This window comes from Emys orbicularis (assembly GCF_028017835.1).
Source record: "Emys orbicularis isolate rEmyOrb1 chromosome 14 unlocalized genomic scaffold, rEmyOrb1.hap1 SUPER_14_unloc_1, whole genome shotgun sequence".
Taxonomy (NCBI): Eukaryota; Metazoa; Chordata; order Testudines; family Emydidae; genus Emys; species Emys orbicularis.
Genome location: NW_027045139.1, coordinates 715,467 through 743,077, shown reverse-complemented (window position 1 = coordinate 743,077; position 27,611 = coordinate 715,467). Strand labels below are relative to the sequence as shown.

The following is a 27,611-nucleotide window of genomic DNA, read 5'->3' as shown; positions in this document are numbered from 1 at the left end:
CTCGAGAAAAAGGATCGTGAGAGATTCATTCCCGAAGTGGGCTAGGGACAAATTTCACATGGAATCACGCTTCAAAAGACACTAGTATTGTTTGCTTGTGGTTTGGAAGAGATGCGTTTCTGAGAATACTGAAAATGCGAAATGCATTGCTAATCTGAGTTAGGGAACAATTTCGCAAGGAATCATCTTCTAAAAGCCAAAAGGATGCTCTGGTAGTGGTTTGAAAGCGATCGGTTCCTGAGAAAAGTGGATAATGCGAATTATATTCCTGCTCTGTGACAGTGAAAATGTCACATGGACTCATGGTTCAAAAGACATCAGGATGCTCTGCTCATGGCTTGGTAGAGATCACTTAGTGAGAAATACAAAAAATATGAAAATGCTTCCTGAGCTGCACAAGTGACACATTTTTTTCAAGGACTCTTTGTTTAAACGCCACTAGGAGGCACTACTGGTCTGTTGGTAGGGATCGTTTAGTGTGAAAAGGGAACATGAGAGATTCTTTCCTGATCTCTGCTGGGGACAAATGTCACAAGGAATCACGCTTCAAAAGACATTACTATTGTCTGCTTGTAGTTTGGAAGAGATGGATTTGTGAGAATACTGAAAATGAGAAATACATTGCTGATCTGAGTTAAGGAAATTTTTTTGCAAGGAATCATCTTTTAAAAGCCATTAGGATGCTCTGCGAGTGGTTTGTAAGAGATCGGTTCCTGAGAAATATGGATAATGCGAATTATAGTCCTGCTGTGTGATAGTGAGAAATTTCTCATGGACTCATGCTTCTAAAGTGACTAGGATGCTCTGCTAGTGGTTTGTTAGAGATCAGTTAGTGCGAAATACAAAAAATATGAAAATACTTCCTGAGCTGCGCTAGTGACAAATTTTTCAAGGACTCTTTGTTTAAACGCCACTAGGATGCATTACTGTTCCCTTTGTGAAGATCGGCTCGTGAGAAAAGGAAACATGAGAGATTCATTCCTGAGCTAGTTCACAAGTAGCCACGTTTCAAGAGCGCTTAGGATGCGATAATGCTCATTTGACAGAGATCGGTTCGTGAGCAATAGGACAATCAGCTATTCATTCCTGCTCTTTTCTAGGGAGCAATTTCTCAAGGACTCTCCATTAATTATCTCTTAGCAGTTCATGATTTCCTCTAATGTTCTAGGTCTTCTAAAATACTTCCTGAATAATTACTATGAACCACTGTTGCTCTGTAGCTCACTTGAGAGCACTTTATTCTGATCAGTCACTGTATATAATTCAAGATGTGACAGATAGGTTGAAAGTCAGGAGCAGTGTTTCCTCTAATTTTTTTGGGTCCCCATGTCCGGAATGAATTCTGTTGTGTGCACCAATATGGAGGTGAGGTGTGACACATCACCTGTATATTGGTGCACATTACAAAATTCCTTCTGCACCTGGACGGTGTGTGGCAGGGTTGAGGCTGAAGGGTTCGGAGTGTGGGAGGGGACTTGGGGGGGCAAGGGTTGGGGTGCAGGGGGATGAGGGCTCTGGCTGGGGGTGCGGGCTCTGGGGTGGGTTTGGGAATGAGGGGCTTAGGGCTAGGGCAGAGGGTTGGGGTGCAGGGGGGTGAGGCCTCTGGCTGGGGGTGTGGGCTCTGGGGTGGGGTTTGGGATAAGGGGCTCAGGGCTATGGCCGAGGTTTCGGGTGCAGGGGGGTGAGGGCTCCGGATGGGGTTGTGGGCTCTGGGGTGGAGCTGGAAATGAGGGGTTTGGGGACCCCCCCCCAGCCCTCTCTCCCCACAGCAGCCCAGGGCCAGATGAGAGGGCACATGTCTCCTAGCCGCAGCAGCTCTGGTGTGGCTGGGCTGGGGGAGGGGACAGGATGTATTTATCCTAAGTCAAAAGGGGGAAGGGAAGGAGTTATGCTTCATTTTTTACCTCATAAACTAAAGTCCTGTCTAACCTACAAGATGCTATGGGAATAAGACACCATGTCATGTGGTGACATCACAAGAGCAGAGGGTGTGAGAACTGCAGAGGGCAGGGGATTTAGAGTCAGATTGTTTCAAATGCTGTATTCGTCGGCTGACATTTAACAGCAATGCTTAGCTAACAGAATGGAGAAAGGAATTCTCTGCTAAAGATTCAACCTGCCCTTTTGGCCAACTCCACCCCTTCCCTGAACAGAGTGTGCTCAGAACAACACCCCACACACACACACACACACAAGCCCACAGCTGGGCACCCAGCACAAAGCAAGGGAGGGGTTTGCTTGGCTTGTTTTACTTTTTACTTTGCAGAAGGTTTTTTGAAAAGCATTTTCTGCTCCTGTTCCCCATGGTGAGGAAGCAGATGGTTGTGGGGAAGGGAACTGGAGAGCGGTGGAGCAGGGGCAATAGGGGAAATTGGGGGAGGCTGAAGGGGGAGATGGTGGAAGGGGACATTTGGGGGGAGGCTAAAGGGGGCAATGGGTTGAAGGAGGCTGCGGCAGAGTGGCAGTTGGGGCTGCTCAACCCCATGGGAGGGGAGGAGGAAGAGGGGCTGCCCTTGTATCAGAAGCTGTTTCCTATTAGAACTTGCAACTTCACTGATCCTGAGCAGGGTCCCGTGGTCAAAGGGGAACTAGATGGGTTCATGGAGGCCAGGTCCATCAATGGCTGTTAGCCGGGATGGGCAGGGATGGTGTCCCTAACCTCTGTCTGTCAGAAGCTGGGAATGGGGGACAGGGGATGGGTCACTGGATGATTCCTGTCTGTTCATTCCCTCTGGGGCACCTGGCACTGCCGCTGTCAGCAGACAGGACACTGGGCTAGATCGACCTTTGTTCTGACCCAGTCTGACTGTTCTTATCTTCTAATGTACTTCTCTCATGCTCAGTAACATCTGCAAGTTGCTGCCCTCACTCGCCCTCAGAATCTGCTCCCTGCAATCAAAGGCAGGGAAAATCCCCCTGAAGGGGGGAAATCGGAGGGGAGGGATGGGCAGAGGGACAAAACTGGGACAGGATCAGGGGTTCAGACTGGCGTGGGGCTGCCCTGCCAGGTAGGTGCAGAAGGGAAAACCCCCAGATAGAGGGAGGCAGAGGGGATAAAAGTTACCACGGGTCGGGGGAGCCGTCAGCAGCAGTTCCAAACTAGGGTGTGGTGGAGGGTAGAAGGACTTGTGTTCCTCACTGGATGGTCCATCTCAGCACCCCCTCCCCAGGGCTGTGGTGTTAAAGGCCCCGGGTGGCCCAGTGCCCAGTTCTGCTCTAGCTGAAATGGTGAGTGAGCTGCCGAAGGAGACTTGATCCAGGGAAATAGTTTAAACCTCTCCCCTCCCCCCCATCATAAAACAAACTGATGATCATCAGTTCATCACTTCACCACTGAACTGCCCAGTGCCTGGCTTGGAGATGGGGGCAGGAGGAGAGAGACAAGAGTGAGATTTCAGCATCTCCAGGTAGGTCCCACGGCTCCAGTAGCCCCAACAAACACTGTGGGGTTTTAATTCATAGCTGTTGTCGGTCTTGGGGAGACCCTGGTGCACCAGCAGGGGAGGGTGTCTGACGGGGTTGGTGGTCTGGCTCGGGGTGGGGGGGTGGCACAGCTGGGAGGTGGAGGGGTCTGTGTGGTGTGGGAGGGTAGGGGATGGATCGGTGCTGTGGGAGAGGAGAGGGGGGTTGTTGGCAGGGGGCGATTGGGTTGTACGGATGGGGCCTGGGTCTGGGAGGGGCCTGGGGGAGGGAGAGGCTATAGGGGACTTGGATCGGGGGCTTGGGTCAATGGCATGGCTGTGGCTGTTGGGCTGGGAGGTAGTGAGGGGCAGCAGCATGGCTGCCCCCAGGGGGACACAGCATGGCTGTGGGGGGCTGTGGGGGGAGGGGCTGTCGGGGGGCACAGCTGGGTGGGGTGGCTGCACCCTGGCTTGGGGCGAGGAGGACAGTCGGTGGGGGATTGTGGAGTGGTGGGCCACACTGGGGCCTGGGGGCTTGTGGGGGGAAGCCCCATGGGTCTGTGGGCGGGGTAGTGGGGTGGCACCAGACCACGGTTGTTGGTCGGCCTTGGGGCATCTCTGGCTGTGTGCACCAGCGGGGGACGGGGGGTCTGTCACCCACTAGGCGTAAGTTGTGGCATCGACTGATCTAGTGACATTTTGTATCTTCATTTTTATTTAAAAACACAGATCGATCCCCTCGGCCTGGCGCCTTTGAAATCCCTGGGCCCCTGGGCATGGACCCCTTGGCCCCACGTCCCTGCTGGGGGCCGGGGGTGACGCCACAAGACATGAATAAGAGCCAGACCCCCCGGCCAGACCCAGCGACTCCAGCTCGCCAGGGCCCAGGAGGCGCCGGGCGGAGCGAGCCGGGGCCCAGCCCAGCAGCAGGAGTGAATTGCGGGCGCTGCCTTGCCATCCCTCCGGGCCTCGGCTGCTGCCGCTGGGGCCCCCCGAGCCCTGGCTGCAGGCGGGGGAGGGACATTCCCACTGCCTCCCCCCCCACCGAGACTCTCCCCGGGCAGAGACCCCGGCCCGGCCCCCCTGACTGGGACCCCGAGCCCCCCCAACAGTGCCCCACGTGGGGAGAAGGGGAGACCTGCCCCCCGCAGGGAGCTGCTCCCGGTGCAGCCTGTGCGGGGCGGAGGGCCCAGGCTACTCCCAGCGGGGCGAGCTGCGAGTCCCGGCCTCGGGCAGAGGGAAGCGGGTGCAGCGCCCAGGGTTTGCAGGGGGTGGGGGCGGGGCAGCGACATGTGGGGAGCCGGGGGGAGAGGGAAGGGTTGTGGGAGGGGGCAGGAATTGGGGAACAGGGATGCAGGAGGGGGGTGACCAGGGATGTGGGAGGGGGCAGGAAGGGGGAGGGGGAAGGGTGATGTGGGAGGGGGCGGGAGAGGAGTGACGGGGGATGTGGGAGGGGGCAGGAATTGGGGAACAGGGATGTGGGAGGGGGTGAGCAGGGATGTGGGAGGGGGAAGGGGAATGTGGTAGGGGGCGGGAGGGGGGGTGACCGGGGATGTGGGAGGGGGCAGGAATTGGGGAACAGGGATGCAGGGGGCGGGAGGGGGATGACCGGGGATCTGGGAGGGGGCAGAAATTGGGGAACAGGGATGTGGGAGGGGGGTGACCGGGGATCTGGAAGGGGGCAGGAATTGGGGAACAGGGATGCAGGAGGGGGGTGACCAGGGATGTGGGAGGGGGCAGGAAGGGGGAGGGGGAAGGATGATGTGGGAGGGGGCGGGAGAGGAGTGATGGGGGATGTGGGAGGGGGCAGGAATTGGGGAACAGGGATGTAGGAGGGGGGTGACCAGGGATCTGGGAGAGGGCAGGAATTGGGGAACAGGGATGCAGGGGGCGGGAGGGGGCCGGGGGATGTGGGGCGCTGGAGGGAGGCTGGGGGAACACACAGGTATCGGGGCAGGGGGAGAATTCTGGGGCTCAGGGGAGCAGAGCTGGACTAGAGGGAAACTCTGAGTGTCCGATAAAGGGAAGAAAAGGGGGGCTATGGGGGAGGGGCTGTGGGGGGTCTGGAGGGAGACTATGGAGCAAGCAGAGACTGGCTGGGGAGGGAAGAGCCAGAGGGCAGGAGGAGGGAGGGGGATGGGCAGAGATACAATGGCAGCTCCCCCAGCCCATGGGGTAGGAGATTGGGAGGGGCTGCCCCGCCCAGCAGCCACTGGGAATCTTTTTCCCTAGACATGGTCAAACCAGGGATATCAAAACCGGACCTTGCCAGTTAACCCCGCCGACCGGCCAGCCCCCCTGGGCCAGAAGAGTCCCGGCCGCAGTGGGCTGGGGGGTGTGGGGCAGCCCCACGCCAGTGGGCAGGCAGGATCCGGGACAGAGCCACGCTGGAGTGGCTCCAGCCCTGTCTGCGGCAGCCAAGGCAGCCTGGAGCAGACCCTGCCGTACCTGCTGCCCTGTGCCGGCCCGCTGGAGAGACCTGAGGTAAAACGGTTAACGAGTTAAATGATATAATTCTAACCGGTTAATCGTTTTAACCAATATTTACATCCCTAGCTCAAACAATCATGGGGGGAGGGGGGGAATCAGACTTCCCGCTAAGGGCTCAGAATTTGCAAATATCCCCCCACCCCCTATGCGCGCACACGCCCCCTGCTCCTAATTTACTCTTTGTTTGGTTAAGACAGTCTCATTATTTGGGGATCTTACTCCTGGATGATAAATGTTTGGGGCTGACAGGACTGAACAGGGTGCCTCTCCGATTTCTGTGTCAACCAGAGTCACCTCTAGCAACAGCAGGAAGGGAGTTCACCTCCGAGTTGTTTTGGTTTGATTCTGGTTCAGTTCCATTCAATACGTTTGGTTTCATTTCTGATTCAAGGCTACTGAAAGAAACAAAAATAGAAGTTCAGTTACTGGTTTAAATCCTATTTCAAATTTAGTGGAGGTAAATCCAGCTGCAATTCAATATTGGAAACTGTTTGGATTTTTGATTATTTATTTATTTGGTAACTTTAACTTTACATGAGTTTCCCTAGTGTTTTTGTGTTGTCAAATATACATGATTATTTTTTCCTAAACAGTCTGTTTGAGAAACCTAAAAAACCATATTTAAACATTTGCTTTGTCATACAGGACCTCTGCAGTGAAAGGACACATTGGAGGCCCAGAAATTGTCTTTTGACGCTCACTTGTGTTATGGAACTGCCAGTATGAATTTTGCTAGTTGATTTAGCGTGGGCGTGACATTTTTCAGCTGTTCCCAGTAGTTCAATATGTTTTCTTTCTTATGGAGACGTGGCCCATCTGTGAATGAATCAGGAATTGGCCCAATCCTTTTTTGAGCTTTCCATCATCCAGATATCGCTTCCTTTTTAGAGATTTCACAAGCGTTCAGAAGACATTCCAATTCATCTTTCAGTTTCAGACGTGTCTGAGATTGATTCTCTGACATCATTATTTCTGACTCAAACATTTCCATCTTCATCCACTTTTTGGTGTCATGAAATTTTGCCTTGACTTTGTCCTCTGCTGACAATGGGGGTTGATGTCTAGGATCAAGATATATGTGTGAGAGAAACAGATCTCTCTGGGGTAGGGGTGGGTATCAGCCAGTGCCGCGGAGGGGGCTGGCGGGAGGCTTCAGTGGGGAAGGGAGTTTGGAGCTTGAACCCTGCCTCAAGTGGGGCAACTGGAGGGAGGAGCTGCCCCAGGGGTGGGGATGATGGGAGGAGGCATGTCAAGGGGAGAGGTTTGGGGAGCCGTTACCTTTGCCCTTGGACTTGAAGAATTATTATGAACTTCAGGGCCCAGGGAGCATCCAACCACTTCTCTCCCCAGGGGTATCTCAGAGATGGATCATCTACCTCTGGGCCTCCTTCTGCCTCCCATGGTGTGCAGGCAGCTCCCAAGGTTTCCCTCTCCCTCCCTGCTCTTTTGGGCTGGACCCCTTCTCTTCTCATTGTTCTGGGGCCATCACTAGCCCGCTACTCTGTTGTCTTCTCTTCAAATGAAAATAAGATCTCTGTAGGTTATTATTTTTTTTTTTATATAATGAGCTTTAAAAATGCTGAATCTTTCTTTTAACTGGTAACACACACACACACCGCCCTTTTTTTTTGGTTCAGTTCTGGTTCAGTCGGTAAAACAAATGCATGGGTGAGATTCGGTTGTGGTTCATGTACGAAATCCCGGGTTGAACTGGGTCTCCGGTTCCGCTATGGGTCCAGAGGGGCAAATGAGATCAGCATCAGCCTGACTGTCCCTGGGGGCTGCGGGGGCAGCGCAGGGAGGCTCGGTCGTTAGCTGCCCCCAGCAGAGGCTCTGGTCATTGCTCAGGCCGAGGAGTCGGTGTCCGTCTCTCTCTGAGCTCAGGATACTGGAGGCCTGGAGCTCGCAGGGCTTCCTGGGGCAGATGCTGCTGCCTCTGCTGGGATCTGGGGGCCTGGGCTGAGGAGCTGCTGCTGCCGAGTGGGGTCTGTGCTGGGACAGACCATCACTATGATCCCAGACCAGCTGTGCCCAGCCAAGGGGGGACTTTCTCCTGGGTCTGCAACTATCCCCCTGGGGCAGCCCTGGGCTCTGCTGGTATCAGCTCCTGAGCCAGAGACTGCAGGTGATACGAGAGATCTGGGGTAAGTGCTGGGCCCAGGCAGGAAAGTGACTCTGCAGAAATGGCTCCTGCTAGCCCCATCTCTGCCCCGAGTGTCTGCGCGGCGCAGAGCTGCTGCCCCAGCGCCCTCAGGCTCACGCCCGTTAGCAGTGGCTGTAGCTATTGGCGAGGAAACGACCATGGGAATGCAGGACAGTGACCGGCTCTTCGTGCAGGAGGGAGAGGGGAGAGACTGGACGGGGCAGCTGGAGCAATCAGTGGGGAGGGAGGTTCCGGGCACCCAGCCTTACCCAGCTCCATTCCCTGTAGCCCCCCGGGGCAGATTGACTTTCCTGGGAGAGGTGAGGAGCAGGGAGAGGAAAAGCCAGTTCCTGCCTCTGCCTGGTCCCTGCGCTGCTGAGGGAATGGGCTGTTCTGGGGACAGTGTCGGGGATCCCCCAAAGGGGCTCCTTTGATTCTGCTCTTTTCTGGCGTTTGGCTCAGAGACTCTTTTCCTGGGAGAGTGTAATAGCGTCTGGTAGGTTTAGTCCCGGGGGAGAGGTCGGGTCTGTGCTGTAATAATGTCACTGAGGCTTCTCCCAGCATGGCAGAGTCTAGAGTGTCTGTCTACAGGGACAGAGCCTGGGGGAATCGGGGTGTGAAATGGACTAACACTCATTCAGAAACCTCCCGAATTTCCCTTCTTGCTCTGACAGGCTGCAGAATAACGACCCCATTTTGCTCCAGACCGTCCCATCTTCCTAGGGGCTGGGGCAGGGAAATGGCTGTGGTGGATCCAGCTCAGGTAGGGGATTTTGGGGGAGGTGCTGGGGAGGGTTGTTGTAGAGGGGGAGGGTCAGGAAACACTCAGGCTGAGGTTTGGGGGGACAGGGACTGATAAACCTGCTGGGACATGCTCAGCCTATGGCCTGGTTTATGAACAGACCCATTGGGAGCGTGTGAACATTCCCCCATTTCTGAAACTGGAAACACGCCCCTGGACAGGGCTGGGAAAACAGAGCACTGGAGCCTGAACCCCCTAGGCAGAGACTGCAGTGAATACAAAGGGGAGGGGCTGGGATTCCTGTCCCTGTTCTCTGCCCAGAACTCTGCCTCCCACATCACCCTGTGCCTAGTAGGTGGGTGGGAAATGAGAAGACCCTGCCCTCCTCTGTCTGCTGGGAGGGACAAGGAGCGCTACAGGCTGAGCTAGCCAGGCTTTTTGAAAGCCTTTACACCTCCCCCACAAGGGCAAGGAGGCAGGCAGGCAAAAGAGAGGCCAAAAAAAAAAAGTCCCAGGTACCCTTCCTCTTTTTCTCCACGGCCACTGCCTACCAGCACGATTCCTTTTCCTCGACCTCCCTCCTGTGCTGTGGGGCCACTAAATCGCACCTATACAGCCAGCTGCATCCCAATCCCCCATGCTGAAGCCTTCCTGCCAAAGTCCTGCACCTGGCGCCACATCTCGCTGGGAACTTGACTTCTTGTGCCCAGAGAGTCTCTGCCCCTCAGTAGATGACCCGAGAAACAGTGTCCATCCACCTTTTCTAACGAAGGCTTTGGAGAGGCTTTTCCCCTGTGGCCTAAGGGTGAAGGCAGCTGACTTTAGATCAGGCAATTGAGGGTTCAAGTCCCTTCATGGTTGTGCTTGCTTAGTTTTCCCTTTGTGCAGAAATTCCTGCTTTCTTCAGGCCTGGAACCTCTTCTTGGCCGCTCAGGCCCATGCTCTGGTTTCAGCTAGAGCCCCAGGATGGAATTGGGGCGTAGGGCATCCCAAAGGCTAGAGCGTGAGCCTTAGTTGCTTCCAGGCTAGCCTTTGCCATTCCTGACTTGCCAAAGAAAATGGGCGGATGCCCAGGCTAGTGTGCAGAGCAGTTTCCCTCTTCCAAATGTGTGCCTGTCCCTCTGCTTGAGGGTGCTGCTAAATAGCACCTTTGGAGCCCGGCTGTTTCTCTGCTTCTCACCAGCTGGGGAAAAGCCTCTTGGGGGAAAATCTCCTGCCCCACTGTGAAATGAGCAACCTTGGAGCGGGAATGGTAAGAGGCCCCAGCAGCGGGGCTGGCCCTGCTCTCCTACCGTCTTCTGATGTTGGCCACAGAGCATCAGCAGCTGCCCCCCATGCTGGTCTGCGGATGGCCTTTCAGTGGGTGTCTGGTGTGCCAGGGAGCAGGCTGGCTGGTGTCTTTGTGGCTGTCTGCAGCTCACGCGCAGGCACGGTCCTCCCCTCCTCTTGCCCCACCCTCGGTTGCTCTGTGGCTTTTAAGCCTTCCCTTGGAGCTGTCAGCACCAGCCACCTCTGCTCTAGGAGCCCAGAGGAGGAAAGTGTGCTGGGCTCCAGCCTGGGGCTCTTCCTCCCTCCTGCCTATCAACCCTGGGCCTGGGCCTCCTTTCATTACGCGCCATGTGGGTAAGGGTCAAAGCGTGGCAGCAAGTGCAAGGGCCAAGCTTGTGGGCATCTGGTGAAGCTGCGAGAATCGCAACCCTCAGGACTGCAGCATCTCTAGCCAGGGTGTCAAGTTCTAGGGCCTGGCCCATTGTGGCCATTCTGTCAAACCAGCCAGAGCGAGGACCTGGCACCAGTGGGCACTAGTCACCCGGCAGGAGGGGAAAGACTTGCTCTTGCACAACTCAATAGAAGGAAGCAGAGCTCCCAGGGCTTGGCCACAAGCCAACAGGGTACCTGGTGGTCCCATGGAGAGTTGAAGTGAGATGGTAGGAGTCAGACTCCTGCATGCTGACCATTACACCAGGGGAGGGTGGGGAGCAGCTGTGTCCGGTGCAGGGCATTTGGAGTCCGGGGGCTGCGGCAGGGACGGTGGTGCCTGGGCTGCTGCTGCCCCCAGCCAGGTCTGTACTGGGGAGAGAGCTGCATTAATTAATATGGAAATATACCTATCTCACAGAGCTGGAAGGGACCTTGAAAGGTCATCGAGTCCAGTCCCCTGCCTTCACAGCAGGACCAAGTACCGTTCCTGACAGATTTTTGCCCCAGATCCCTAAATGGCCCCCTCAAGGATTGAACTCATAACCCTGTGTTATGCAGGGGGTCAGACTAGATGATCAGGGCTGGCCTTAGAGCCTTTGAAACTATGAATTTATGAACCTAAAGATGGCTGTAACTGCTAGTGTGAAGGTTGCTGCTCCTGTCCAAGAGGAGATGCTTTGTCTGAGGTTTCCTTGGGGAGAGGCACCAGGATCCCTGTTCCCTCTTTCTCATAACCTTCCTTGGACAGAGCACATCACAGGTTCTCCCCTTTTGTTCTCTAACAGGAAACCTCCATCCACCAGATCTGTAATTCCTCCCATCCTCGCACAGTCGCTGGCTATATTTCCTAGCCTGACTCTCACCCCATGGACCTCACGCCTCCTCTGCCATTGGGCAGACATGGAAACAGCAAAGGTCAATTTCTATTTTCTTTGGTCATTGCCTGGGTCTAGTTGCAAAACTGCTTCATTATTAACCCCTCTCCTTTGTGCACAGAATGTTGGGACTCTGGGAACAGATGGGGCCAAGCTGAAAACCAATAAACCTCTGTTCCCAGAGAACCCAGTAAAAGGAACAAAAGATTGTCATCGAGAAGGTTTGAGGGTCTGGAAGGATGGATTTGCAGCTGCAAATATGTTGACTTATTCTCAACTATTTCAATATCTGGAATTTATTAGCATGGGGAAAATAATCAGTAAACTTTAAATGAAGAATTTCCCATACTATTTATAACATCAAGTCAGAAGTTGGGCCACCAACACAATAACAAAGAAATCACACCAAGACCCATGACCAATGTAGGCTACAGTTTATTTAAACCCCTTTCCTGGAAAGGAATTGTAGGGGGGAATTTACACATCTATTGTATATAGCCCAATGGGGGTATAGTAGAATTTGTAGCGAGTTTTGAAGTCTATCTCCATGAGATTATTTCTGAGAGAACTGCCAAGATGACAGCCAGGGGATGGAAGTGGAGCTGTATCACTTTCAATAGCTTAAGATTTCTTTCTTCTGCATTATTTGATCTCATTTATGTGTGTTTCAATCATGTAAACAGATAGATATTGTCTCAATACACATACATTAGCCAATCATTACATGAGACAAAAGGTTTAGATTCACAACTTGAAGGCAATGAGTGAATTAGAACATAACATAACATAAGAACGGCTGTACCGGGTCAGACCAAAGGTCCATCTAGTCCAGTATCCTGTCTACCGACAGTGGCCAATGCCAGGTGCCCCAGAGGGAGTGAACCTAACAGGCAATGATCAAGTGATCTCTCTCCTGCCATCCATCTCCACCCTCTGACAAACAGAGGCTAGGGACACCATTCCTTACCCATCCTGGCTAATAGCCATTAATGGACTTAACCACCATGAATTGATCCAGTTCTCTTTTAAACGCTGTTATAGTCCTAGCCTTCACAACCTCCTCAGGTAAGGAGTTCCACAAGTTGACTGTGCGCTGTGTGAAGAAGAATTTCCTTTTATTTGTTTTAAACCTGCCGCCTATTAGTTTCATTTGGTGACCCCTAGTTCTTGTATTATGGGAATAAGTAAATAACTTTTCCTTATCCACTTTCTCCACATCACTCATGATTTTATATACCTCTATCATATCCCCCCTTAGTCTCCTCTTTTCCAAGCTGAAGAGTCTTTAATCTCTCCTCATATGGGACCCGTTCCAAACCCCTAATCATTTTAGTTGCCCTTCTCTGAACCTTTTCCAGTGCCAGTATATCTTTTTTGAGATGAGGAGACCACATCTGTACGCAGTATTCGAGAGGTGGGCGTACCATCGATTTATGTAAGGGCAATAATGTATTCTCCGTCTTATTCTCTATCCCCTTTTTAATGATTCCTAACATCCTGTTTGCTTTTTTGACCACTTCTGCACACTGCGTGGACATCTTAAAAGAATTATCCACAATGACTCCAAGATCTTTTTCCTGACTTGTTGTAGCTAAATTAGCCCCCATCATATTGTATGTATAGTTGGGGTTATTTTTTCCAATGTGCATTACTTTAGGGGCAACTCCAAGGGAAATACTATTTATGGAGATATCAATCTAAATTCTACACGAGTTTTGTTATCTTCCCTTTAGATTCTATCCATGGAAATTCACCCATACTCGTCTGCTGAAAGATCAAATAATGGAAATCTGCCTCCAGAGAACGTGGAAGGCTGACGCAGAAGGGGAACTGAAAGATGCCCACATTCAAATCAAAACGGAACGTTGAGAACTGACTGTTGCAACGCTGGCCCCACCAGTCCCTAGGACAGGGGTGGCCAACCTGAGCCTGAGAAGGAGCCAGAATTTACCAATGAACATTGCCAAAGAGCCACAGGAATATGTCAGCAGCCCCCCATCCACTACCCCCCTCCAGACCCAAGCACCTCCCGCCCACCAGCAGCCCCACCAATCAGCGCCTGGGAATCTGGGAATTACCTTCTGTAAAAACTCATCTTCTTTTGAAAACGTGTAGAAATAGCTGATTCAAGAAGTTGTTGACAGATGGATAGTACGCGTCTGTCATAACTATAAAGGGAAGGGTAACAGCTCTCCTGTGTACAGTACTATAAAATCCCTCCTGGCCAGAGATTCCAAAATCCTTTTACCTGTAAAGGGTTAAGAAGTTCGGGTAACCTGGCTGACACCTGACGCAAAGGACCAACAAGGGGACAAGATACTTTCAAATCTTGGGGGGGGAAAGGCTTTTGTGTGTGCTCTTTGTTTAAGGGGTTGTTCGCTCTTGGGACTGAGAGGGACCAGACATCAATCCAGGTTCTCCCCATCTTTCTAAACAAGTCTCTCATATGTCAAACTTGTAAGTAAAAAGCCAGGCAAGGCGTCTTAGTTTTACTTTGTTTTCTCAACTTGTAAATGTACCTTTTACTAGAGTGTTTATCTTTGTTTGCTGTGCTTTGAACCTGAGACTAGAGGGGGGTCCTCTGAGCTCTTTAAGTCTAATTACCCTGTAAAGTTATTTTCCATACTGATTTTACAGAGATGATTTTTACCTTTTTCTTTAATTAAAAGCCTTCTTTTTAAGAACCTAATTGATTTTTCCTTGTTTTTAGAACCAAGGGGTTTGGATCTGTATTCACCAGGAGTTGGTGAAAGGAAGGAGGGGGGAAGGGTCAATTTCTCCTTGTTTTAAGATCCAAGGGGTTTGGATCTGTATTCACCAGGGAATTGGTGAAAGGTTTCTCAAAGCTTCCCAGGGAAGGGAATGGTGGCAGCGGACCAGAACTAAGCTGGTAGTTAAGCTTAGAAGTCCTCATGCAGGCCCGCACACTTGTACCCTAAAGTTCAAAGTGGGGATACAGCCTTGACAGCGTCTATCAGCAGCTCCTTGGGTCACCAGCCGCTGTCAACCAAGCCAGTTGGCAGACTGAAGGCAGGGCAAGAATGCTGAAGCAGAACATTCTTTGCTGTTGGGATACGTGACATCACAATAAACTTATACAGAAACACACCTGGACACCCACCCAGAGAGACACGCACCCACAGAAGCTAGTAACATTTACAACGTTGAGAGATGCACCCAAAATCTCTAGGAATTTTGATTTGGGGGAGGGGATCATAGGTGCTGACTGCATGGGTGCTCCAGGGCTGGAGCACCCACGGGGAAAAATTAGCGGGTGCTTAGCACCCACTGGCAGCCAAGCTCTACCCTCCCCCCAGCCCATCTCCCGCTAACCAACTCCGCCCCCTCCCTCCCAGGGCCTTCTGCCTGCCACAACAAACAGCTGTTTGGCTGCATTCAGGACGCTCCCAGTGGGTGGGGGAGGAGCAAAGCCGTAACTCACCCAGAGACGTGATTTTATTAAAAGATTCGGAGGCCCAGAAACACATTGAAAATGTTCGAAGGCCCTGTGGGAAGGAGCAGAGCGTTGGGCCTGTGGGCTCCATACGATGACTCAGTGGAAGCTCTTTGGGGCAGGGAGAGCTTTGTGTGGCTGGGCAGTGCCTAGCAGAATGGGGCCCCGGGCTCAGACTGACGGCTGTGCAGCCAGTGGCAGTACAAACAAATAACAATGGGGGGGGGGGAACAAAGCGACACATCTAATCGTTGGGATTTTACACAAAGACCTTTCAGAAGAGCCCCAGACAGTGTCTGAACTGGCTCGGATGAGGCAGCAAGGGGCAGCGCAGCCTGAGCCAGTGAAACTGCCAATCCCCCAGGGAGCAGTGGAAGCAGGTCCAAGCCGTAGCAAAGAGCGGTTCCTGCCGGGAGACGGGAAGCAGGCAGATTGCAGCTCTGTGGGACAGAGAGTGTCTGTTTGTTCTGTATGTGGACGGCACCTGGCACAATGGGGCTGGTCCCTGAGTGGGGCCTATACCCAATGCTAATAAAAGAAGGGGATTTGTTGGATTACTGGCGAGCTCTGAATCCCCTGAGAGCACAGGTGGCAGGTGACGGGGCAAGCCCTGGACAGACGGGATCTGCCCAGCCAGGGCAGCATGTGCAGGATGGGGAAAGGGAAAGGCCATTGGGAGTGTTTCGGCAGAAGCAAAGAAATTGGGGAACCAGCCCAACCATGGTGGAGTGAGGCTGTTCCCTGGGCTAGATCTCCACAGACAGCAGTCATGGGCAGGCTGGGAGGGATGGCCTGGATTCACTTTGGATTGGCTCCAGTGTAAATGAGACGAGAATTGTCCCAGAAGGGCCCAGGTACAAGAGTGACAGACACTGTAGGTTTAGCCTGTGAATAAAAAAAATTAGGTGCATTATAAAACAGTAAAATAATCCCCCTGCTCCCCTTCTCCTGATGGGTGACCCCAAGACTGACCTTGTACCTGTCCATGGGGCATCATCACTGAATGGGGGAGCTGTTAACGAGGCACCACAGGGATTGGCTGTAGACCCCTCACTATTCAACTTTGTAATTAACCATCTGGAAGTAAATATAAAATCACTGCTGATAAAGTCTGTGGCTAGCATAGCTTGGAGGAGTGGTAAATAATGCTAATGATGGGGAGTTGTACAGAGCAGCCTGGATGGTTTGGTAAACTGGGATTAGTAAAACAAATGCAGTTTAATACAGCCAAAAGCCAGGCCCTATAGCTGGGAACGGAGGCTGGTGGCCACACCTAGAGCCTAGGGAACCGTAGCCTGGAAAGCAGGGACTATGAAAAGGATTTAGGGTCATAGAGGACAAACAGCTGAACCTGAACTTCTGTGAGCTGCTTTCAGGTTAAGCCTGCAGCTTTGGGCAAGTAATTCAGACCCTGGGTCTGTGTTGGAGCAGACGGGCGTGTCTGGCTCAACAAGACAGGGTGCTGGGGTCCCGAGCTGCCAGGGCAGGAAAGCAGGGGCAGAAGTAGTCTTGGCACATCGGTTGGCAGCTCCCAAGGGGCTTTCTGTGATCCAACCCGTCACAAGGGACAAAACACTCCAATCCCTCCCGGTGGGAGGAGCCAGGTTTGCTCTTCAAATTCTGTCCTTGGTAAATGTCCAGGTCTGGGAATGTCCCACAACAGCATTTCTAATGGGAATCTGGCCGCAGAACAATGAAACTGCTGAGAGCTCCTATGCAGGAGGGGTGGGAATTCAGTCTCTGTGTTCTGTCAGTGCAGCTAGAGCAATAGGAAAACCTCACCAGTCACTGTAGCAACTGTCTACTCCAAAGTACTACAGGAGCATTTTAAGTGTAGACAGCCTGAGAGTGAGACCAGATCTACCTCCAGTTGGCACTAGGGATGCACCAGCACTGAGACTATAGCAATGACAACAGTTCAATGCTTCCAGAGTTGGCAGGATTCAAACCTACGTGGGAAAGCCCCAAGGGATTTCTAGTCCAGCACCTTAACCCCTCAGCCACAACTATCTGACGGCCACTAGCTTCCCTACATTATGATTCTCTTCTTAGTGAATTATCACTTCACATTGTTTGCAAAGACCAGCCTCCCCGGCCCACTCACTGCTGTGCGGGGCTGTAAGTGTGTCCATTCCTGGACAGCAGGAATTCCTGCCCATTTCCCTTCCGGATGGAGCAGGATTGGAGTGTGTTTGTGTTAATGACATTGCTGTAGATTGTTGTTCGTTCCCCATCTTGACAATTCAGACAGTCCCTTTCCCATTTAGATCTCCATCATATCGTTCCAATAGCAGGGGTCCGGTTTTCTCTGGGGCACTGACATGTTTCAGGGGGTTGGTGAGTGAACTCAGCCTTGCATTCCGTCCTTGATGAGGCGGGGCAAGGGTGGTCAGTTTTGTTGGGTCAGAAAGTTGGCAACACTAGATCCAGGGGAAACAAACACCCAACGAGGCTGGCCAGGGGCAGGACATCAGCTTGGAGGGAAGGGGTGGGGGTGGCAGTGACATCACAAAGGCCTGTTGCAGGAACTCGGCCTATTGGGCAAAGGTGGTGGGGAGGGGGTGACCTCACAGAGAGACCCTGACATCAACCGGGCAGGACAGAGGTGCAGGGCCAGGCCAGTCTCGGAGACCCCCCCCCGGCTTTGCTGCCGCAAGTCTCCTTCACGAGGTCTCTCCTCGACGACTGAGAGAGAATTAGGATTCATGGATGTGAGCATGAGGAGGAACCTCTGTGGAGTTTTCTCCTTTCTTACCACTGATTGTGCCGAAAACAAACTTCCCTTTTACAAGGTAAGAGGCCCAGAGAGGTCTGGAACCTGTTCAGTCTGATCCCCCTGGTGCAGGCAGCATTCTAGGCCCAGAAAACACTGGCTTAATGTGGCCGAATTTGATTTCCTGCCAGGACATTGACGCTTGGAATCCCTGGGGATATTGGGGTTTATCCTTTTTGGCTTCCCTTTTCCTCTCTCCTCCCTCCTTTCCCCTCTTGCTTCTTTTTCCCCTTTCCCCGGCTTCCCTCCCTCTACCAAGGAGGGGTGTGTGTGGAGTGTGGATGGGGTGGGGGGTGCTCTCATTGCGGAAGCTCCTCACAAAGAGGTGGGGCTGGATTTGACAGTGATCCCCTCTGATGGTGACCTGGGCCGTCCTTTGGGACATCTGGTGAGACCTCTCAGCCTCCCGCCCCTCAGAGTCTCAGTGCTGATTGGCCGAGCAGGGGGCTATCGCCAGCGAGGAGACTCAGGTCCTTTTGGCCTCTTTTCAAATCAGGCAAATAAGTCACAACCAATCCAATGTATGGGATTAATCTTGCTTCTCTCCATTAATTGTCTCTTAGCAGGTCAGGATAATCTCCATGAGATTATTTCTGAGAGAACTACCAAGATGACAGCCAGGGGATGGGAGTGGAGCTGTATCACTTTCAATAGCTTAAGATTTCTTTCTTCTGCATTATTTGATCTCATTTATGTGTGTTTCAGTCATGTAAATTCTGAGATAGATATTGTCTCAATACACATACATTAGCCAATCATTACATGAGACAAAAGGTTTAGATTCACAACTTGAAGGCAAGGAGTGTATTGAGGCAACTCCAAGGGAAATACTATTTATGGAGATATCAATCTAAATTCTACACGAGTTTTGTTATCTTCCCTTTAGGTTCTATCCATGGAAATTCACCCATACTCATCTGCTGAAAGATCAAATAATGAAAATCTGCCTCCAGAGAACGTGGAACTGAAAGATGCCCACATTCAAATCAAAACGGAACGTTGAGAACTGACTGTTGCAACGCTGGCCCCACCAGTCCCTAGGACAGGGGTGGCCAACCTGAGCCTGAGAAGGAGCCAGAATTTACCAATGAACATTGCCAAAGAGCCACAGGAATATGTCAGCAGCCCCCCATCCACTAACCCCCTCCAGTCCCCAGCACCTCCCGCCCACCGCCAGCCCTGCCAATCACCGCCTCCCACTCCCTTCCCACTCCTCCCACCCGCCACAATCAGCTGTTTTGCAGTGCGCAGGAGACTCTGGTGAGGAGGGGAGCGGAGCGAGGGCATGGCAGGCTCGGGGGAAGGGGCAGGGGCCTTGGGTGAAGGGGTGGGGTGGTGGCAGGACCTGGGGCAGAGCAGGGGGTTGAGCAGTGAGCACCCCACAGCATATTGGAAAGTTAGCATCTGTAGCTCCAGCCTCGGAGTCAGCGCCTATGCACGGAGCCGCAAAGTAACCTCTGAAGAACCGCATGTGGCTCCGGAGGCACAGGTTGGCCACCCCTGCCCTAGGAAAAGGAGACACCAACCTGTCATGTGCGATCTAATGAGCAGGAAAAGAATCTGGGAGCCTAGAGCACCCACAAGGAAAAATTAGTGGGTGTTTAGCACCCACTGGCAGCCAAGCTCTGCCCTGCCCGCAGTGCATCTCGCCCGCCGGCGGCCCCACTGAGCAACTCCTCCCGCTGCCTCCCAGCACTTCCTGCCCACTGCAAAACAGCTCTTTCATGGAATTCAGGATGCTCCGGGAGGGTAGGGGAGGAGCGGGGACATGGCATACTTGGGGGAGGAGATGGGGAAGAGGCGGGGTGGGGGTTGGGGGAAGGGGTGGGATAGAAGCGGGATGGGGGTGGAGCAGGGGCAAGAAGAGAGGGGGCCGGGGGTTAGAGGAAGGGGTTGATTTGGGGGTGCGGCCGGGGCAGAGCAGGGGCGGGAAAAGGTGGGGCGGAGCTTTGGGGAAGGGGTGGAGTGGGGGCGGGGCCTGGGGCAGAGCGGGAGTTGAGCACCCACTGGCCAGAGGGGAAGTCGATGCCTACTGAGGGGATGGACAAAGGACTGCTAGAATCATAGAATATCAGGGTTGGAAGGGACCTCAGGAGGTATCTAGTCCAACCCCCTGCTCATGGCAGGACCAATCCCCAACTAAATCATCCCAGCCAGGGCTTTGTCAAGCCTGACCTTAAAAACCTCTAAGGATGGAGATTCCACCACCTCCCTAGGGAACCCAGTCCAGTGCTTCACCACCCTCCTAGTGAAATAGTGTTTCCTAATATCCAACCTAGACCTCCCCCACTGCAACTTGAGACCATTGCTCCTTGTTCTGTCATCTGCCACCACTGAGAACAGCCGAGCTCCATCCTCTTTGGAACCCCCCTTTCAGGTAGTTGAAAGCAGCTATCAAATCCCCCCTCATGCTTCTCTTCTGTAGACTAAATAAGCCCAGTTCCCTCAGCCAATCCTCATACGTCATATGCCCCAGCCCCCTAATCATTTTCCTTCCCCTCCGCTGGACTCTCTCCAATTTGTCCACATCCTTTCTGTAGTGAGGGGCCCCAAACTGGACACAATACTCCAGGTGTGGCCTCACCAGTGCCGAATAGAGGGGAATGATCACCTCCCTCGATCTGCTGGCAATGCTCCTACTAATGCAGCCCAATATGCCGTTAGCCTTCTTGGCAACAAGGGCACACTGCTGACTCAAATCCAGCTTCTTGTGCATTGTAATCCTCAGGTCCCTTTCTGCAGAACTGCTGCTTAGCCAGTCAGTCCCCAGCCTGTAGCGGGGCATGGGATTCTTCCGTCCAAAATGCAGGACTCTGCACTTGTTCTTGTTGAACCTCATCAGATTTTTTTTGGCCCAATCCCAATTTGTGTAGGTCACTCTGGACCCTATCCCTACCCTCCAGGGTATCTACCTCTCCCCCCAGCTTAGTGTCATCTGCAAACTTGCTGAGGGTGCAATCCATCCCATCATCCAGATCATTAATGAAGATGTTGAATAAAACCAGCCCCAGGACTGACCCATGGGAAAGCGGGGGAGGGAGTGGAGGAGAGGAGGCACACGGTGAGCGGAAGGGACCCCACAGAGCGGGGGTGTAGTGCAGGAGAGGGGGAACTCAGCCAGGCAGCGGTGGGCGATGGGGGCTGGGAGAAGGGGCTAAGCAGATACAGGAAGAGATGGAGCACAGGAGGGGCCACCGGGGCCCAGGCATCCGGGGCCTGGTCGGCGGCTGTGCCAGGGGAGGCTTAGCCTCCCCGCCTATTATACCCACGGCCTGTGCTTCCTCTGAGGGATCTCCAGTGTCAATGTTCCCCGGAGCTCGCCTTCCCTGACAGGCCTGAGCAACCAGAGCTTGTAACTAGACCACTCACAGCCTCCCCACGGGGAGCGTATGGACACAAACAGGCTGGAGACAAGTGATGGCAGAAATCACTGGGGACTCGGGGAGCTGAGAAGGGGGCCACACCCCACAGGAGCTGAATTTCTGACTCGGGGCTGAGTAGTGCAGGTTGGATGCGCAGCACAGCTGTGAGGCTGTCTGCTGCGATCGATCCCCGGGGGTCGATTTAGTGGGGGGTCTAGTGAAGACCCACTAAATCGACAGTGGAGCGCTCTCCGGGCGACTCTGGGATTACACTGAGAACGCCAGGAGTAAGGTAAGTCTCCCGTCGGCCCAGCACAGAGTAGACACAGCAGTAAGTCGACCTAAGCTACGTCGAATCCAGCTGTGTTATTCACGTAGCTGGAGCAGCGTCACTTAGGACGACTTACTGCGGTAGGATAGACACTGCCTGAGGCCTGAGTTTCCACTGCAGTCTGGATGCTCAAACACCGGATTGGCAACACAAGTCACCAAGCCCAGGCCACACAGAGACAGGCTCAGTGTGCAGTGTGGACACCCCCTCACACAAGCCCAGGATTGTCAAATGAGGAAATCATTCCTTTCGTTTGACTTGCTGGCAGAGGAGCCCAGTGATATTGGAGCTCCCCAAGCGTCAGTGACAAACGCAGCACTCCAGCCACTGAGCTCTAGGGCTCCCTGCTGAAAGAATCGCTTCATGAGGGACAGGTCAAAGAGAGGTGCTGGTCTTTGGCCAAGGGCAGGGAGTCCCACCCTCAAATATAGACCATTTCCCTCGTTGTCTGTCTGTGCTGGGGCAGGAGCAATATCACGGCCTCCTGCATTTGCTATTGCAGAGAGTGGTTTCTGACGGTCTCCTCAAACACAGGGTGCGAAACAGGCCTCAGACCTGACTGGGTGTAAACAAGAACTACGCAGCTAGACTGAGCCAGCTGAGAATTCAGATGTGCCCCTTGCCTAGAGCGATGGACTGACCTGTGAGGGGACGGGAACCTGAGCTCCCAATGTTTAACTGGCACTCGTTCAGCATCTTTCCTCCGAGTGCCGTCACTGTAGGTTAAATACTCCAGCACCGGACTCCCTGCCAGCTCTGGGCCCCACAAGCTTTCCTTGTGACTGGATTCTGTACAGCAGGGGTGCAGGGAACCAGCAGGTGCATGTGACTCCTTGGTGAGGTTTTGCGTGCAAGGTGTGTGTGTGAATCTTTGTGTGTCAGAAGCAATGAGTGTGGCACTCTCACTGAACCGACAGAGGGCCACGGTGGTTGGAGCGAGACAGCAGAAGAATAAAGGGGCAACGATGGGCATAACGATGATGATTGTGTTGTGTTTCATTCCTTAGCGCTGGTGCCACCGCCCATCCCTTTAGCCTTGTAGTTTACCAAGGGTAAAACTAACCATCTGTTCAGATACAAGGGAGTGTTTGTGTTCATTTCCGCTAGCTACACAGGGGTTTGATGTTGCTGCTTTCAATCCTCCAGCTCTGCCGGGATAAGGAACAATTCAGGCCGTCACTGAACTGAAGGAGGGAGATGATTTTCTGACAGGGAGGGACGCCTCCTCTTCAAGGTGTTTGGCAGGCAGGCTCCTTCCCAGCTTTGTCCTGACAACAGCCAGTTGAAAAGGGACCCTCCCCAGCCCTCCTCAGCCTGGTGAAAATGAGCCAGTGAGTGAGCGTGGGGGAGAGCAAGCGACGGAGGGAGAAGGAGTGAGCGGGCCGGGACCTCGGCGAAGGGGCGGGACATGGGTGGTCAGTTTTGTTGGGTCAGAAAGTTGGCAACCCTAAATCCGGGGAATCATCCGGACCCCGGGGCGCACCGCACTGCACTGCACCGCACCGCCCGGCTCGGGGGCCCCGGGGCGCTCAGCCGCGGTGCCCGGTCAGGTCTAAGTGGCACTTTCAGCCCCAGGACATCGTCCGCGGCGGACAGGAGCGAGCAGTGGCGGGGGGGGGGGGCAGGGGGCGGAGAGGAGCCCTGGGCCTGGCCAGCTGAGAGGAGCGAGCAGGGGACAGGGTGGGGGGGGAAAGGAGCCAGCGGGCAGGGGGGCCTCAGGGTGCATCACAAGTGGAGAGGGCAGGGCCAGGGCACCATCGGAAACCCGGTACTGGGCATGGACCCTGAGCAAGGCTTTTGGGTGATGCAGTAATGGAGCTAGGAGGTGATAAGGGGAGTTCTAGGCATCTCTAATCCCAGCCCCACTTCTCCTGTGCCCAAAGCCATGAGCGTGAGCCCACCCCTCTCAGTCTCAGACCCCACAGCCCCAAAGACATGACTGGCCACTCACGCTGTGACCCAATTACAGCTAGGAAGGCTCTCTAGAAAGATAGGAGTGGGAAGAGCAACCCTCTTAGCCTGGCAGGCAGTACGCATCCTTCCCAGTATGGCAGAGACCATGCCTCAAGCGACGGTCCTGGGGCCGGTTTTCTTCAATGTCTTCATTCATGATCTGGAGGATGGCGTGGGCTGCACCCTCAGCAAGTTTGCGGATGACACTAAACTGGGAGGAGTGGTAGATACGCTGGAGGGTAGGGATAGGATACAGAGGGACCTAGACAAGTTAGAGGATTAGGCCAAAAGAAATCTGATGAGGTTCAACAAGGACAAGTGCAGAGTCCTGCACTTAGGACAGAAGAATCCCATGCACTGCTACAGACTAAGGACCGAGTGGCTAGGCAGCAGTTCTGCAGAAAAGGACCATGGGGTTACAGTGGACTAGAAGCTGGATATGAGTCAGCAGTGTGCTCTTGTTGCCAAGAAGGCTAATGGCATTTTGGGCTGTATAAGTAGGGGCATTGCCAGCAGATCGAGGGACGTGATCATTCCCCTCTATTCGACATTGGTGAGGCCTCATCTGGAGTACTGTGTCCAGTTTTGGGCCCCAGACTACAAGGCGGCTGTGGAAAAATTGGAAAGAGTCCAGTGGAAAGCAACAAAAATGAATAGGGGGCTGGAGCACATGACTTATGAGGCGAGGCTGAGGGAACTGGGATTGTTTAGTCTGCAGAAGAGAAGAATGAGGGGGGATTTGATAGCTGCTTTCAACTACCTGAAAGGGGGTTGCAAAGAGGATGGATCTAGACTGTTCTCAGTGGTACCAGATGACAGAACAAGGAGCAATGGTCTCAAGTTGCAGTGGGGAAGGTTTAGGTTGGATATTAGGAAAAACTTTTTCATTAGGAGGGTGGTGAAGCACTGGAATGGGTTACCTAGGGAGATGGTGCAATCTCCTTCCTTAGAGGTTTTTAAGGTCAGGGTTGACAAAGCCCTGGCTGGGATGATTTAGTTGGGGATTAGTCCTGATTTAGGCAGGGGGGTGGACTAGATACCTCCTGAGGGCTCTTCCAACCCTGATATTCTCTGATTCTATGATAGGCAGATAGACCCAGACTAGTCCATAGGAGACTGGGGGGGACGGGGGGGAGGGGAGGCGCAGAGGAAGAGGATGCAGGCAACTGAACCTGACAGGTGTTCATGAAAGGAGAGAGAGAGTGTTTGAGTGTGAGTTGGCCAACACAGAGAAGAGAGAGAGAGAGAAACCTAGGAGGAAGGAACAAAACTCAGAACAAGGAGTCACCCTCATGGACCCAACTACTGCTAGGGAGCAAACACCACCGCTGGCCAGAGAGATGAACAGCCCCCGCAAATGGCAACATCAACTCCCTTGAATCCACAGCTAGTCAGGAAACCCTTTTTCTTGTTTTTTTTGTTCTTTTTTTAAACAAACCCACACCCAGCTAACGGGAAGTCCCTGCCTGGAGCCAGGGGGGCTGTGACCAGAGCCCTCACCAAACCAGACATTGATCTCACAGACAGTGACAGCTGCTCCGCTCCCAGCTGGACAGGTCTTGCCTGGCATCAACAACGCTTGCGCTCTCGCTCGCTTTCCATCTCACCACCGAGACGGACTCTGTCCCCCACCCCCACCACACACTTCTTTTCCCTTGGTGCCAAACACAACACAAGAAGGAAAAACAAAAGTTATCATCACAATCTGCCGTGATGGCCAGGCTCTCCTTCTCGCATCTCCCACACCCCAGGGCTCTACCCTGAACCCCCTTCCCATGATGTTGTCAGAGCTACAATTAGAAAGCACCCCACTGCACCTGCACCCAACATAGTCACTCTGCACAGGAGACTCTTGTCCCTTCCACTGGTCTTAACCCCACAGAGCCCCAGGCCCAGCTAGGATGCACCTTATTTTTCTTTAGTACTGGGGCTCTCGTCCTCTCCTTCCTATCCCTCTTGGACTCCATCTGAGAGAGAGGACTGGGAAGTGTTACAGACACAGAGACCCTCCCCCAGCTCTCTCTGCGCCCTGGGCTCACACCTGGTTGTCTCCCCAGTCCTTGGCGCTGTCCAGCATGTCTCCCTCCACAGAAGTCACCTGATGTCATCTTAGACTCCATCTTCATATTGCTCTTCTCCTTCCCAGAACTCCTGCTCTGCTCCTCAGACCTGTCTGTCCTCAGCTCTGCAGGCAGAGGGAAAGGGGCATCATGGGAACACACACGCCCCATTCCAGACACCACATGGCATCCACAGGGCTACCAAACCACGTCACCTTGTGCCAAAAGCCACACCCCACCCCAAGGGAGCAAAACGCCTTTGTGAGCCCAGCACACACATACACACCAAGCCCAGCCAAATTGGGAGCTTGCCCCCCCTTCCCGGGCCTCATGGATGGAGAAGTTTGGTGGGCAGTGGGGGCCCCGAGGGACTGGCTCAGCGTGTGAATGAGGGACTGGGATATATGTGGGGGTGGGACTGTGTGGTTGGGGTGTCCAGGAGGACCCAAGGTAAGGGACTAGGGGTAGAGGAGAGTAGGGTTACCAAGTGCACTGTGGGACTGGGGGATTTAGAGAGCCCAGAGAGGACGGGTGGGGCAGGTTGGAGGGCCCCACGGGAGCTGAAAAGGGGAATCCGGCAGGTTGGGGGGTAGCAGAGAGTGGAGATAAGGGACTCGCACACTGGGGATGGAGAAGGCAATGGGGTGACAGGGACGTGGGGCCCAGCACTGGAGAAATGGGCTGGAGTCGATTGGGGCGGGGTGGGAGGAGGACGCTGGGGGAGGCAGCACATTGGCAGGGCAAAGGGAAAGGCCAAGGAGAGAGGACAAGGTGGGGGAGGGGAGCACTGGGGGATGACGGGGGGCTGAGGGTGAACTAGGGGAAGTTTGGGGAGCAGGACTGAGGGGTCCCCATGGGCGCAGGGCAGGGCTGGGGGTGGAGAGGGGGCTGGGGAGGCCCCGGGACGGGGCAGATTGGGGGGCTGAAGAGAATGTCAGGGCCCTACTGAGCAGGGAGCGGGTGGGGGAGGGGATAGGGGCGCTGAGGGGTCCCCACGGGCACAGGGCGGGCCTGGGCGCAGTTGGGGGGGGGACGGGGCAGGTTGGGGGCTGAGGGGGATGTCACGGCTCTAGGGAGCAGGGAGCGGGTGGGGGAGGGGGGCAGGGGGTGGATGGGGCGCAGGGCAGGGTGGGAGTGGGGGGGCAGGGGGGACGGGGCAGGTTGGAGGGCTGAGGAGGATGTCGGGGCTCTAGGGAGCAGGTGGGGGAGGGGATGGGGGCTGGGGGGGATGTCGGGGCTCTAGGGAGCAAGTGGGGGAGGGGATGGGGGCTCAGGGGGATGTTGGGGCTCTAGGAAACAGGTGGGGAGGGGATGCGGGGGCTGAGGGGTCCCCACAGGCACAGGGCGGGGCGCAGGGGGTGGATGGGGGGCTGGGGGCAGGGGCGGACGGGGCAGGTTGGGGGCTGAGGGGGATGTCACGGCTCTAGGGAATGGGTGGGGGAGGGGCCGGGGGCTGAGGGGGATGTCGGGGCTCTAGGGGGTGGGGAGCGGGTGGGGGAAGGGATGGGGGGCTGAAGGGGATGTCGGGGCTCTAGGGAGAAGGTGGGGGAGGGGATGGGGGGCTGAAGGGGATGTCGGGGCTCTAGGGAGCAGATGGGGAAGGGGCGGGGGGCTGAGGGGGATGTCGGGGCTCTAGGGAGCAGGGAGCAGGTGGGGATGGGGGGCTGAGGAGGATGTCGGGGCTCTGGGGAGCGGGTGGGGGAAGGGATGGGGGGGCTGAAGGGGCCCCACGGGCGCAGACTCCGGCGCGGGGGCGGGGCCGGGCTCCTTGTGGCGCGCGGAGGCGCGAGGGCGACACGAGACTGAGAACAGCAGACACTCGCTGGGAGGAAGGAGGAGGAATCCCAAAATGCACCGGGGCTGGCAGAAGCAGCGCGCAACGGCCCGGCCGCGCCCCACCCTCTGGCGCCTCTGACCTTCTCCTAATGGCGTCCTGAGCTCCGCACTCACTTCCGCTTCCGGCCTCAGCCTGGGTAGAGAGTTTCAGGGGCAGGGGCGCTAGGGAGGCGAAAGGAGGTCGCAGTGGGCGGGGCCGGGGGCGGGGCGGGGCAGAGCGGGGTGCCCGTCCCCCGCGAAGGTTGGTTCGGCCCCGCGCACCCCGGGGCGCACCGCATCGCACCGCCCGGCTCGGGGGCTCTGGGGCGCTCAGCCGCGGTGCCCGGTCAGGTCTAAGTGGCACTTTCAGCCTCAGGACATCGCCGCCCGGCCCCGGGGCGTCGCTGTGCTCGGTCCCGGTCCCCCCCGCTGCACCCGGGGCCGGTGCGCTCATGGGGGGCGGAGCATCCGCTTCTCCCCGAGACGCTCCCCACGGCCACGGGAGACAGAG

General features: G+C 54.6%; 1 long non-coding RNA gene across 1 annotated transcript; it reads right to left on the bottom strand.

Annotated features, from left to right (window-relative positions):
* Nucleotides 1-15,631: 15,631 nt before the first annotated feature.
* Nucleotides 15,632-27,249, bottom strand: LOC135894838 (uncharacterized). Its single transcript, XR_010562397.1, has 3 exons — nt 27,202-27,249; nt 25,267-25,410; nt 15,632-15,691 (listed from the first exon to the last, which is right to left on the bottom strand). It is a non-coding gene; the product is annotated as an uncharacterized LOC135894838 (long non-coding RNA).
* Nucleotides 27,250-27,611: the final 362 nt, after the last annotated feature.